The following is a 12,733-nucleotide window of genomic DNA, read 5'->3' as shown; positions in this document are numbered from 1 at the left end:
CTTTCTAATTATTCACGCACTGGTTGCCCACTAAATGTGATCTAATCAGCAGTTATTTTTAAAAATAACAAGCTTTACAAACACACCAGCTGCAACATAAATCATCGTTCTTGAGCTTCACGTCTCTGTTCAGTGATTGTTTGCCTTTACCAGCGTGTTAACTACTTGCTCACCTCAAATTTGCACGTTACTTCAAGGGTACAGGCGTGGACACAATATCCTGGAGGTTCAGACCATTCTTGCAGCTTGACCATTGTATTTTATTCACCTTCTGATTAAGTTTGATATGCTGGCTGCCTTCTATCCATTTCTACCTTGCATTGAAGAAATAATGACTTTGGGAATGTGCAATATTAACCTAACACATAATTGCTTTTCCTGCTCATGTGCCCCTTACAGAGAGACCAGCAGCTTCTTTAGGAACAGGCCTCTTAATAGCACTGGAGAATGGCAAAATTATCATCAATGTCCTTTCAAGTCAACCTTTCTACATTTTCACATTAAGAGCAAGATCTCAGCAAAAAAGAATTCTGTCATGGGCATCAAAAGATCAACTCCCACGCCTGCACTTCAGCAAGTCAATTCACCAGGCTGATGATATCTACATACAAGCAAAAGCTGAGGTAGGAGGGCCCGGTTGTGAAACTCATGGGCTGTGGTTATAGACCACATCCTACACAACTGCTTCGAGTCAGCACACTAGTCTGTATTCAAGGATTTGAGGAACAACCTGGATAAATGTACAGTGACTTCACTGCCTTCCTGAGTAAATGTGGAGAAGACTGCAACAAAGGAGATAAGGGTATCAGAAACCGTGGATGAACCAGGAAGTCGATTTTCTGCTGAAGGTCAGATTGGAGGCATTCAAGTCAGGAGACCTGATCCCCTGCAAGTAATTCACAAGCTATTGCAGAAGCCAAGAGACAGTACTGCACCAAGCTCAAGTCCTAAGAGAGCATCATGGGCAGCCAACAACTGTGGCAGAGAATGCATGGTATCATAAAGTACAAAGCAAAGTCCAACAACACCACTTGCAACAGTCCAACACTCCCAGAAGACCTAGGTACATTCTATGCTCACTTCAAACAGGGAGCCCATGAAGCAACATCCACTTCAATGACTTCATTCATTCCTGACTTCAGCTTCAATGCAGCTGAAGTCAGGTTAACCTTCTGGAGAGTGAACCTACAGAAAGCAGCTGGTACAGACAGAGTCCAAGGGCATGTCCTGTGAGTTGCACAGATCAACTAGTGGATATATTCATGGATATCTTTAATCTCTCCCTGTAATGGTCATTTAGGGCCTTCAACTGCTTCAAAAAGCCCACCATCATACCAGTACCAAAGTAAAGAACAATGAAGGCCCTAAATGACCATTAACTGAGTGGCTCTGACATCCACCATTCTGAAGTGCTTTGAGAGACAAGCTTCGGCTCACATTAACTCAAACCTCCAAGCCTGCCTTGACCCACTTCAATTTATTTATGATTGTAACAGATTCATGGCTAATGCCACCTCCCTGGCTTTTCACTTGGCTCTGGATGTTACTGACGCGCAAGTTCACCAAAGATACTCTGCTTTCAGCATCATGGACCCCAGGGCAAACACTTCGCACACATTTTAGGATCTGGCTCTCGGTATCCCCCGCTGCAACTGTCGTATAAGCTGCAATCAGTGAAGATGGATAACAACCGTTGTTCCCTCTAAGCTGTGCACATGTATTTTATAACCAGTGTAAAGTAAATTAACGTGCACGAATGTTAGTTACCTAAAATGATGTTGTAATTAATAATTATACTTATTGAAATTGAAATAGAATGCAATCATACTGTATTACATTAAAACATGCCAAAAAGAGTTTTATTAGCCATGAGAGATAGGCTGGGCCAAAATTATCTTGAAACAATTTCAAGTTTACATTTGCACAAGCATTCAGTGTGTACATACTGTGTCACAGGAAAAAATTTGCACAGCATAAGAATTTTGTGCACACTGACTACTAAAAATTAGAGGAAACATTAGCGACAACATCTCCACAATTACACTCAACACTGGTGCTCCTCAAGGATGTGTACTCAGTCTCCCTTTATACTCCAACACTTCACATGTATATCCACAGGACTGATTTATCCACAGGACTGATTTACTCATCCAGTGGTCTCTGTGGCCTTCTCAACATTGGAGAGGCCAGTCACAAATTGGGAGTTTGCTTTACTAAGCACCTCTGCTACAACAGAGACCTTCCAATAGCCATCCATTTCAATTCTGAATCACACTCCCATACTCACATGTCTGTCCATGGCTTTGTGTACTATCCCACCCTAACCACTTGCAGATTGGAGGAACAACACCTTATTTTCCTCCAGCCAGATGGCATTAACAGCGACTTCTATGCTTTATGCCAACCTGCTCGGCCTTTTTTCTCCTTCCCCCTTTCCAGTTTTCCCCCTCCCAGCCATCCCACCTCCCCCTAATCACTGCTGTCCCCTCCCCATCTTCTTCACCTATCATCTCTTGCCACCCTCATCCTTTTGTTTAGATGCCTGCCAACATTCTTCCATACCTTGATGAAGGGCTCAAGCCCGAAACATCAGTTATGTATTTTTACCTTTGTTACATAAAGGACACTGTTTGACCAGCTGTTTCTCCAGCATTTTGTGTTTTTACTTCAACCACAGTGTCTACAGATTTTCGTGATTTACTTCCCTACTATACTCCCTCTGCACCCATGACAAAACAAATACTGTTCCAATTTCATCTTCAAATGTGCTAATACCACAGTCATAGACTGCATATCCAATAATGAGCAGATGAAACAGCGAAAGGAGATTGAGAGTCTAGTGACATGATGTAAATATACCAATCTCTCTCTCTCAATGTCAGTATGACACAAGGGAGCTGATCATAGACTTCAGGAGCTGGGTGGAGCCCACACCCCTGTCCATAGCAATGGTGCTGAAGTAGTGACAGATGCCTTCAAATTCCTGCATGTAAACATCTCTAATGACCTGACCCGCACCAATGATGTTAATGCAATGGTCAAGTCATTCAGTGCCTTTAGAAGGCTATGGATGTTTGACATTCCACTATGTCCCTCTACAATTTCTGTAGGTGTACCATGAAAAGCATTCTAGCTGGATGCATCATAGTATGGAATGGGAGCTGCTCTGCCCAAGATCAAAAGCAATGAAAGGTGATGAATGCAGCAAAGAACATCAAGCAAACCTCCCTCTTGTCTGTGGACTCCATCTACAGCTCCCGCTGGGGGTGAAAAGCAGCCAATATACTGAATGTTTCATCCCGTTCCCTCCTCCCATCAGGAAGATGATTCAGGAGAGAGAAATTGCACACTAACAGACAGTTTCCATGATGTGTTTCAAGAGAGTTTCTTCACAGCAGCCATCAGGGAGCCAGAGGTCCTCACTACTACCTGGGAGCCAGAGATCCCCACTCCTGCCCAGGAGCCCACTCTCCTTGATGACACTGGGAGGGCGGAAAACCAAGAACAGTGGAGGGTAAGGAAGAAATTCAAAGAGACAGGGGAGGGAGTTATCTGAAATGAGGACAATCTCCCCATGTGCTGCCTGACCCGTCAACTTCCTCCAGTCGCTCACTGATGGCTCGAGATTCTAGCCTGCTTCTCTGAGCCAGCATCCAGCCAATCAGTGTGTCTTCCCAGCTAGTTCAGAGCTCTGTTATCAAACTGGCGCTAACTTGTGACATCATGTCGCTCCTGAGAAAATGTTTGGATAATTGAACTGTTTGGTTAACTGAATTTCAGATAACTGGAAATGTACTGTACTTTGTATAACTGCACAACTGCTGCAGTTGAAACACTTGACCACTTAATCAGGTAAAATGTAACAAAAAACTTGAAAATTCCTTTTATTATCTGTTCCTAGATGGAAAAAGGGTGTCCACTGAAATGTGACCAAGGAATTGTTCACATCAAGATGGTTCACGCATGCTACATCACACACTGAAGATCCTCATGAACCATCTGATAAATCTGCACTGATTAGGTTTATCTCATGATCCATTACACACTTTTATATCCTTTGAGTAACATGAATCAATGCACAAGATACACCTCTACCGTCATCCTTTTTATTCTGTGTTTCCACTCACCTGCTTATATTTCCATTTATTCCTCCTATCCTGTGCTAGGTGCTCTCTTAAACTGGCTGTTCACAATATGGTGTCTTCAGGTCTCCAGTGTTCAGTGACGGATTAAGCAAGGTGGCAGCTACTTATTTATTGCGAGAGATTGCTGTACAAAAAGAAGAAAAAAAAAGCAGGTTAAGATGGAGAGAGTTAGGATGGCAGTAGGGAAAAGGAGAAGAAGAATGGAAGTTTCATATTTAATGCACAGTTGTAGCAAGATTAATATATTATGCCAATCAAAACCAAAGTGGTACTTCAATCAGGTTATTTTCAAAAATAGGACAGCATCACTGCAAGTCCATGGAAAATACTGTATATACAAAATTCTATATTGTCTATTTTAATCAAACAAAATTAATTATGACAACAAACACAGACAAAAACAACAAAAACAAACAAAAAAGTACAGATCTTGACTGCCTTGCTGATCTTTTGAAGGTTACCCAAAGAAATATAAAAGCAGCGTATTCTGGAATACTGCTGAATGTGAATCATGCATCATTTGTTTCATTGAGAAGCACTGTGCACATGGAAATGCAAGGGGAAACGCACTGAAAAATGTACCTCAGTCAGGCATGGTTATATAACCACAACACATCAGGCAATGGAGAACTGGAACAAAAAGCATTGTGAGCTGTACCAGATCAGTCAAGACCACATTGTTATTTCTCAAGAAAATAGGAGCAAGAATTCAAAGTGAATCACAAGAGAGATGTATATCACAAATCCCAAAGAGAAATCTTGAAAGAATTAAGATACAGTCATGCCATATGGGTATCTTTGAAACAAGTTAAGGTTGTTATGAAGAAGGACATACATTTGGTCTAAGGGTTGAAGGACAAAATACCATAAAAATATTATCCACAGAGTGCTCACAAATGGATACTGCAGAAACTCCCAAGTCAACAGATACAATAAAGACTAGAATTTGTGGCTCTTCTACAGCAGAAGAAAGAGCATTGATCAGGACAAAATTTTAATCCAATTCCAAATGTTATGAAATTCAAGACCTTAGAAGGAAGATCAAATGCATGTATGACACAAATATTAAGAAAACAAAATCTCATCTTTTTTAAAAAAAATGACTACCTTAGCTTGAGGTCAATTGTGAGAAGTCAACAATACGTCTTACACATTGGGGAATTGTAACAAAGAGTTCTTCATGAAGCACCATCAATAACTCCAAAAGACTGGAAATTATACAAAACTGACAGGGTTTTATTCACAATAGAATGGAGTCAATGGTTGTGCCCGAACAGATATAGATACAGCAATGAGCTCTCCGAACCCTTCTCCATTGACAACGGTGTGAAGCAAGGCTGCGTCCTCACACCAACCCTCTTTACTATCTTCTTCAGCATGATGCTGAAACAAGCCATGAAAGACCTCAACAATGAAGATGCTGTTTACATCCGGTACCGCACGGATGGCAATCTCTTCAATCTGAGGCGCCTGAAAGCTCACACCAAGACACAAGAGCAACTTGTCCGTGAACTAATCTTTGCAGATGATGCCGCTTTAGTTGCCCATTCAGAGTCAGCCCTCCAGCGCATGACGTCCTGTTTTGCGGAAACTGCCAAAATATTTGGCCTGGAAGTCAGCCTGAAGAAAACTGAGGTCCTCCATCAGCCAGCTCCCCACCATGACCATGAGCCCCCCACATCTCCATCGGGCACACAGAACTCAAAACGGTCAACCAGTTTGCTTACCTCGGCTGCACCATTTCATCTGATGCAAGGATCAACAACGAGATAGACAACAGATTCGCCAAGGCAAATAGCGCCTTTGGAAGACTACACAAAGAGTCTGGAAAAACAACCACCTGAAGAAACACACAAAGATCAGCATGTACAGAGCTGTTGTCATACCCACGCTCCTGTTCAGCTCCGAATCATGGGTCCTCTTCTGGCATCACCTACGGCTCCTGGAACGCTTCCATCAGCGCTGTCTCCGCTCCATCCTCAACATTAATTGGAGTGACTTCATCACCAACATCGAACTACTCAAGCTGGCAGAGTCCGCAAGCATCGAATCCACGCTGCTGAAGACCCAATTGCGCTGGGTGGGTCACGTCTCCAGAATGGAGGACCATCACCTTCCCAAGATCGTGTTATATGGCGAGCTCTCCACTGGCCACCGAGACAAAGGTGCACCAAAGAAGAGGTACAAGGACTGCTTAAAGAAATCTCTTGGTGCCTGCCACATTGACCACCGCCAGTGGGCTGATATTGCCTCCAAACGTGCATCTTGGTGCCTCACAGTTTGGCGGGCAACAACCTCCTTTGAAGAAGACCACAGAGCCCACCTCACTGACAAAAGACAAAGAAGGAAAAACCCAACACCCAACCAACCAATTTTCCCTTGCAACCGCTGCAACCGTGCCTGCCTGTCCCACATCGGACTTGTCAGTCACCAACGAGCCTGCAGCAGATGTGGACATATCCCTCCATAAATCTTCATCCGTGAAGCCAAGCCAAAGAAAGAAGAAATATATACACCTCTTGCTTTTTTTAAAGAGTCTGGTGGGGTGAAATTTATTAGATACAATCACAAGACTCTCGGGCGGTCTGATTTTCAACTGTGGGTGGGGGAGATTGTAATGAAGCTCTCTGCCACTTTTTTGGTCCTGTGGATTGACCTCTGATCCATTTCTCCTCAGCAACTGTACCACACTGTGATGCAGCCAGCCAGGATGCTCTCGATAGTGCTCCTACAGAATATTGACATAATGGTGGCTGGTAGCCTTGCCCACTTCAGTCTTCTCAGGAAGTGCAGTCACTGTAGCACCTTCTTGACAAGTGAGGAGATGTTGAGTGTCCACAACAGGTCACTAGTTAAGTGAACTCCAAGGAACTTGGTGCTCTCCACTCTCTCTACTACATAGTTGTTGATGTGGACTGTGGTCATTCCTGATCCATAATCATGTCCTTCAACTTGTCAACATTTCCACCTTTTCTCTGTAATGCGACTCATCGTTGTTGCTGATGAGGCCAACTACTGTTGTGTAATCTGCTAACTTGATGACAATGTTGGAGCTGGATCTGGTGATGCAGTCCTGGGTCAGTAGCATGAAAAGGAGTGGGCTATGCACACAGCCCTGAGATGTGCCATTGCTCAGTGTGACGGAGCTCAATGTTCCAGGATCCAGTTAAAGGGGTGTTGAGTCCCGGAGAGGACTGTTTCTCCATCAGCCTCTGGAGAATGATTGTATTAAACACCGAACTGAAGTCAATGAACAGAGGCCTGGCGTACGTGGAATCATTCTCCAGGTAGGCCAGGACAGAGTGGAAGCTATAAGGCTATAGCAAATAAGAATGTTGGTGCAACTGCACATTGTACTTATGGATAATAAACTCTCATTGATCCCTCCCTCTCTCCTCTGTACCCAGATTTGATGGCAAGTCCAATGATGGGAAGGTCTGTCAGATGTACAGGCACATGACCTTCTGTGGTTTACCGCACGTGCACAGACATCAGCCTGCCTGTGGTACAAATGGCCAACAGCCACCAGATGTCTTCAGTTTTCATGGGCATCAGCCAGTAAGATCTGCACTGAGACAAAACCTCTGGTAGTAGAGCACTTGTCAAACACACCAATCAAATACAAATTACCATGTGCACAGATGCAACACACAATTATCTGGCCAAACATTCAATTGTTCTACTAATGTTGGACTTCAATTTTTTTTTTAATTCTTGTTTTAATTCATCTGCTCTTTCCAGTTTTATTTCAATTTCTCTTCCATAATCACTTCCGATTACCCAGGAAATGTACTTTCAGAAACAAACTGCAAAATAGTGCAAGAAGCATGGGATTAACCTGGGAGAGGACACTTGTATTTTTTAATCTGGATTTCAGAGTTTTGGCTTGAAATATGTACCATCTTTTTTTTTCCTCCCTCTGAAGCTGCTCAACCCACCGAGATCATCCAGCAGGTTAGGTTTGACTTTTTAGAATTAGTCATTAGTCACGATGAATGATTTGTTGTAAAACTGCATCAGGTTCAGTAACATCCTTTGGGGAGGAAATCTGCCATTGTTACATGTTACTCTGGACCCAGTACTTCAGTGGTCGCTGAAATGCTTTCTGAAATGGTGGTGTGAGAAATACACAGATGTTGCTGAATAAGTAAAATAAAGCAACAAAATTAAATTCTATAAATCAACACAGCTCATCAGAAAAATACTGTGTCAATCTTCGAAAATACCCGCAGGGAACACATTCATCACACTAAAAGTTGATGGGAATGAGGCTACAGCTGGGTGCACATTGCATAATCCTGTTTACCAAAAAAGTCCATTTGACAGCATCATCAAACACAACCACTATTGTCTCTGATGAACTGAAAAAATAAGACAGCAAACTGTCACACAACTTAAATCTTTCGGTCTTTCCACTGACCTGTCCACCCTCCCCAAAAGGTAGCACGTGCAAAGGTAAAAACATCCTAAGAGATTTAGTAAAACAAAATAATAAATTGAAACATTGTTGCATTTTAAATTGTCACTGTTTACAAGTGTCAATATCAAAATATACTGCACAAAGAGAGAAGCCATTTATCATATTCAGTGAGTAATTTTCAGGCAACGTAGAAGGAAGAGAAGGGGTAGAGTGCAGAGGCACAGAATTTATCCCCAAATACCAAGCAATAGCTGCTTTCAGGTGCATTCTCCACCAAGAATGTGCCTGCAGAAGCAGAAGCAGGCCTGTGGACAGCTTCAGGAGAGGGACCTTGGAGCACACTCCGCCTCCTGTCCCTTCGGGACGTCGGGGCAGGGGCGGCCGGCACCTCAAAGTCCCGCACCTGCCACCCCAGCCCCGACGTCCCGTGCCAGCTGCCCCAGCCCCGAAGTCCCACGCTGGCCACCCCACCCCCAAAGTCCCACGCCAGGGGGCAGGGACAGCAGGCTGTTAGGCGCGGGGAGTTGGGTCGCCAACTGATTGTCATCAGCCCACCCCTTAGCAACCACTTTCAGGCGGCTGCATTCAGGTGCCTAAGACGACTTCAGTGCTCTGGTGATTATCCCTCTCAGAGGAGGGTTAGAAAGAGCGCTTCGGAGGTGTCTCCTGCTCTTTCAGGTGGCCTCCCGACAGCCACATAGGGGAAGAATATGCGGCTTTACATTGGGGTATTCTGGCCACTTGAAAGAACCTAATGATATACTACACATGCATCTAGATACAGTGTTAAGTATTCATTGCTTTAAAGTAGTGGATCCCGAACTTTTTCAGACTGCCGCCCCCTTGGCTCTCAGACCACATTCCTAGCACCTCTGAAAATTTAAGAACAGCCATCATGTCTCGCCCTTATCACTTGTGGATAAATACACATCACCTTGTTAATTGGTGTGCCATGTCTGCTTGTCACGATACAGGTGGTAGGTACTGATTACATGAACCCACTAATTAATATCGGTCTCATTTTGCAAACTTCTATCAGAACATTACTGGTTCGCATCTGGGCGAATGTGTGTCTCCTGTTATGTATTGGTGTCGTGTGTAAATAAAGTTCACTATTTTGTACTGACACGTAGTGAAGATTGTCACTATTTGAACCCTTCGAACTGGTTTTCCTACCACAGATTGGCACTACGAGAAGAACCAGGCAATTGGATGGGAATGATGTTCCGGCAAAAGGCTAAAATGAGGGGGCCCCATGTGTAGAGGGAACAGAATATCTTGGTCGATCAAAGATACTACTGGGTTCAGCACTCTGGCCAGTGTTCTGGGGGAGCATCACAAGCCAACGGAATAATCAGAGAGCATGGACTTGTAAAGGGAGGAGACTTGCCAGCATCTTGTGGCCCTCCTCAAATAATTGGAGTTCACAGGATGTAAGGGGAAGGATCACTTGGCTGCTGACAGTCTTCCTGCAGCACTGACACAAAGCCTTGCAACAAAAGGAACACAAGATCACCCAGTTAACATTTGAGGTGTAAATGTTGCTGCAGCATTGCTCACCGATGGCGAAACCTGGGCCAGAGAGAATAAAGGTACGCAGCTAGCGTGCAGGCTGGTCAACGTACGGTAGTTTGAGCTGTGGCCACGTGGCTGCTCCAGATCTGGGATGCAGTTGGTTAAACATGAGCATACCCCATCGGAAACAGGTTTCTGGGTGGGTTATCCAGTCAGGAAGCTGTCTGAGGCCTTGGAGGGTGACACGTGCTGTGGGTCCAGGAAGAAGTTCCTGTCTGGGTGATGGGCTCTTCTTTGTTGCAGTGGGATTTACAGTTGCTGTCAGAGTGGTGTACGGTAGAGGATGTGATTAGGGACCTTAGTGACTGGGCTCTAGTTACTGGACTATATGAGGGTGCCCATGGCTGTGAGACCCCTGAGGGCTCTGGATTACTGCCAGAGTAGCAGGACAACTGATTACCACCATCCCTCACTATCTAAAGGGAGCCACCGTCCCTCACTATCCGAAGGGGGCCACCGTCCCTCACTATCCGAAGGGGGCCACCGTCCCTCACTATCCGAAGGGGGCCACCGTCCCTCACCATCCAAAGGGGGCCACCGTCCCTCACCATCCAAAGGGGGCCACCGTCCCTCACCATCCAAAGGGGGCCACCGTCCCTCACTATCCGAACGGGGCCACCGTCCCTCACTATCCGAACGGGGCCACCGTCCCTCACTATCCGAACGGGGCCACCGTCCCTCACTATCCGAACGGGGCCACCACCTCTCACTATCCGAAGGGGGCCACTGTCCCTCACTATTTGAAGGGGGCCATCGTCCCTCACTATCCGAACGGTATTGTGCTGTCATTAATCTGTCCATCGGTTGGTAAGATAGCAAGGGAAACTGTTGGAAGGGCTGGAGTACCTGGAGAGGGCCGAGTGTGCTAGGGCCCAGAATGCAAAAAAGATTGTAGGGCTAACTAAAGACCGGATCAACACAATCTTTGCCTTCACCCTGTATACAATCTGGAAGGTGCATTGTGCAGGGAAGTTGAGCAACAGATGCGATCTGTCCGCAAAGGGCACTGGTTGGGCCATCCCCCATCGGCGCCTCCTCCAGGCCACACTGAGGCCCTACATGCATTCATTGATACCCTGCTGGAAGCAGTAGTGGAGCTGCTGTGTCAGAAGGGGTGGACCATTGTTTGGTAATGGTCCATTGTTTGGTAATGGTCCACTCTGCAGCAATAGAATTGTGGCCAGATCTCCCAGCAGATTCATTCAACTGACATTTCCCAGCCAGGAAGTTCGAGGCCCAATATCTCAGATGACGACAGCAAGAGACAAACAAATGGTCAGAATGCCCCCTTTTCCCTCACTGCCTCCTTGGATCTTTCCACTATCCCCAGTAGGTGGGGGGGTTGGGGTCGCACCACCCACTTTGTGAATCACTAGTTTAAAGTAACCAGCAGTCAAACTTAAATGGCTACTCATACTGATATTGCTTTCTGAACATCATTTTTCTGAGCCTTTTTAAAATCTCCTTTCACACTTACAAGTGACACCAGGAATTAACCACCAATCGGCCTTGAAAGTGTCTAGTGTGAAAACAAAATCAGCTCAACACTGGTGTCAGATGACATTATCTCACGCTGGGGATTGTTGGCCTCACCCCCTAGTACAATACCCGTCCGGTGTCTGCAGACACTGGCATTGCAATCAGGCACGTGTGAAATGGGTAACTGTATAGTGGCATTGAAATGACTCAAGTTTTTGTGTGCATGCAGAAACATGAAGGAAGAAAAGATTAAAATAAAGGTGTAAACTTTGCTATGGGAAAGTTGCAGCGGGGGGGGTGGGGGAGAAAAAAAGAGAGTAAATGAATATCAATAACGGACAATTTTAAACATCATGGGAAAATTGGTAGCGCTATAGCGCACAATTTATAAAGACTGTGGGGAAAAGCAATGGCAGCCCTGACTTCCCAGAATGCATGTGGCGGAGAAACCCCTCCATGAATGCAACTTGCATGAAGCCAGGCATGCAGCCCTTTCTCTGCCGCATGGAATTCTGGGAGAGGGCAGGTCTGCCATCACCTTACCCCCACGATATTTATAAATTGTGCGTGATAGTGCTACCAACTTTCCCACTCTGTTTAAAAATTGTGTGCTTTTTACTATTTATTGCTAGCACTTTCCCCACAGTCCCTTAAAAAGATTTATATAGGTTGACAAAACAACAACAGATTTGCAGTGTATGCAAGGAGGTAGTTCAGAAATACCGGTGTCCAGCCTGTCACCTGCAGTAGTAAGTGAACAATGGAAGGGGTAGGCAGCCAGCATTGTCTGTCAGGTGGGGGGGTCCTGGGTTGAGGCTGGGAGCGAGGAGCACTGGGGGTAGCCCAGATCCATGGCTGAAATGGCTTGTTACCATGCTGTATAAATTTAAAATTTAAAATACAGCTCTACACTCTTTCCTTAAAAAGTGAAAGGAAACTGCAGATGCCAGAAACACTCAGCAGGTCAAGCAGTATTAATGGAATGACATTCTTATGTTCACATTTTGGGTTCTGTCAAAAAATCTCTTCCATTCTCTCCATCCATCGAGATCAAGAAGATGGATGGGGGGGGCGGAGCAATATGGCATGAGGGAAGGAGGTGAAACAAGGACTC

At 45.0% G+C, this 12,733-nt stretch overlaps 1 protein-coding gene and 1 long non-coding RNA gene across 24 annotated transcripts in view; one reads left to right on the top strand and one right to left on the bottom strand.

The window, feature by feature from the left end:
- plcb4a (phospholipase C, beta 4a) overlaps positions 1-12,733 on the bottom strand; it is a 628,445-nt gene that overhangs the window by 514,129 nt on the left and 101,583 nt on the right. For 19 of the 22 annotated variants that reach the window (XM_069932452.1, XM_069932447.1, XM_069932454.1 and 16 more), the window contains one exon: positions 4,128-4,269. The exons of the other annotated variants lie outside the window; for them this stretch is intronic. The gene's annotated coding sequence lies outside the window, so the exon portion shown is untranslated. The remainder of the gene's footprint in view (positions 1-4,127; positions 4,270-12,733) is intronic. 22 annotated transcript variants of the gene reach the window in all.
- Positions 11,322-12,733, top strand: part of LOC138761007 (uncharacterized) — an 82,284-nt gene continuing 80,872 nt past the window's right edge. For both annotated transcript variants that reach the window (XR_011356065.1, XR_011356064.1), the window contains exon 1: positions 11,322-11,415. This is a non-coding gene — a long non-coding RNA (uncharacterized lncRNA). The remainder of the gene's footprint in view (positions 11,416-12,733) is intronic.

Source organism: Narcine bancroftii, chromosome 4 (genome assembly GCF_036971445.1).
Source record: "Narcine bancroftii isolate sNarBan1 chromosome 4, sNarBan1.hap1, whole genome shotgun sequence".
NCBI lineage: Eukaryota > Metazoa > Chordata > Chondrichthyes > Torpediniformes > Narcinidae > Narcine > Narcine bancroftii.
This window is presented reverse-complemented; position numbering and strand designations above follow the sequence as displayed.